Below are 2,105 nucleotides of genomic sequence, written 5' to 3' on the forward strand. Positions count from 1 at the left end.
GCTCTTTTGCATTAAGAACACATACTTAGAAACACAAATCATGCAGTAGAAACAAGCAGTTCCACTTAGGGCACTGGAGTCTTGAAGGGTCTCGCTGGCTCTTTTCCCACAGGAATGAATGGGAGAGAGAACAACCTTCTGCAGTTTCTTTGCACCACCAGCTGAAAAGTCACAAACTTCACGGATGCTTAATTTAGGAGACTGAATGAGTTGCCAGTGTACACAGCGTGGTATTGAATTACTTCAGTTACAAAAGTGACGTTTTAGCCACATTTCAATGTTTCAGTATATACAGTAACAGGCAGTGGGGTGCCATGCTTCCCCAAAAAGCTGGAGCTTAGTTGGCTCTTCTGTGTTCAGAACTCTCACTTCGAAACACAAATCACGGAGTAGAATCAAGCAGCTCTACTTAGGGGACTGGAGTCTTCAAACGTGTTTCTGGCTCTTTTCCCATAAGAATGAAACAGAGTGAAAACAACCTACTGCATTTACTCTGCACCACCAGCTTCAATTTCACTAACGTAACAGATGATTTGCTTAGGAGACTGAATGATTTCTCACTCTTGACATATCGCAGAATTTTGAATTACTCCAAATAAAACAGTGACATTTTAGCCAGAGTACTGTTTTTCATCATACACGAAAGAGGCTTTGGAGTGCCTTGCTTCCGAAACTATCTGGAACTTGGCTGGCTCCTCTGCATTAATAACTCACACTTGGAAACATAAATCATGGAGTTGAAACAAGCAGCTCTAATTAGGGGAATGGAGTCTTAAAAATGTTTCTGGCTCTTTGCTCTTAGAGATGAATGGGAGAGAAAACAACCATAGGAAGTTATTCTCCACCACCACCTGAAAAGTCCAAAAGTTCACAGATGCTTTGGATTAGGTGAGTGAAATATTGGCAACTCTTTGTACAGCACGGAATTGCAAATTACGTCAGTTAAATAATAGACGTTTTAGCAAAAGTTCTGTGTTTTGCTGTACATGGGAACAAGCATTGGAGTGCCGTGCATCCCAAAGAACCTGAAGCTTCGCTGCCTCTTCTGCCTTAACTCACACTTATGAACACAAAAAAGGGAGAACAAACAAGCAGCTCTACTTAGCGAACTGTTGTCTTGAAACGTATTTCTGGATCTTTTCAAATAGGAATGATTGGGAGAGAATACAACCTTCTGCAGTTTCTCTCCAACAAGAGCTGAAAAGTCACACACTTCACAGATGCTTTTCCTTAGGAAACTGAATGTTTTGTCACTATTGGCACAGCATGCAATTGTGTGTATTTCAGTTACAAAAGTGACATTTTATCCAGCTATGTGTGTTTCCACTGTATAAAGAAAAGGTCAGGATGTGCCTTGCTTCCCAAAGTGGCTGGAGTTTAGGTCACTCTTCTGAATTAACAACAGACACTTGGAAACCCAAATTATGGAGTAAAAACAAGCAGCTCTTCTTAAGGGCACTGTAGTCTTGAAACGTCCTTCTGAATCTTTTCCCTGTGGAATGAATGGGAGAGAAAAAAAAACATTTTGCAGTTTCTCTGCACCAACAACTTTAAAGTCTCACACTTCATGGATGCTTTTGCATAGGAGTCTGAATGATTTGCCACTCTGCATAGCACAGAATTGTGAATTACTTCACTTAAAAATATGATGTTTATGCTAGACTTCTGTGTTTCCCTGTCTATGGGAACAGGCTTTGGAGTGACCTGTTTCCCAAAGAAGCAGAAGCTTAAGTGGCACTTGTCCCTTAAGAACTCGCACTTATAAACATAAATCATGGAGCCGAAACAAGCAGCATTACTTAGGGCACTGGAGTCTTGAAACGTATTTCTGGCTTTTTTCACATATTAAGGAAAAGGAGAGAAAACGACATTCGGCAGTTTCTCTGGTACACCACCTGGAAGGTCACAAAATTCCCAGATGCTTTCTCTTAGGAGACTGAATGATTTGCCACTCTTGGCACAGTGCAGATATGTGAATTACTTCAGTTACAAAACTGACATTTTAGCCAGAATTCTGTGTTTCACTATATACTGTTACAGGCACTGGCGTACTCTGCTTAACAAAGGAGCTGGAGCTAGGCTGGCTCTTCTGCATTATGAACTCA

This window comes from Octodon degus, unplaced genomic scaffold (assembly GCF_000260255.1).
Source record: "Octodon degus isolate 3935 unplaced genomic scaffold, OctDeg1.0 scaffold00200, whole genome shotgun sequence".
Lineage (NCBI taxonomy): Eukaryota > Metazoa > Chordata > Mammalia > Rodentia > Octodontidae > Octodon > Octodon degus.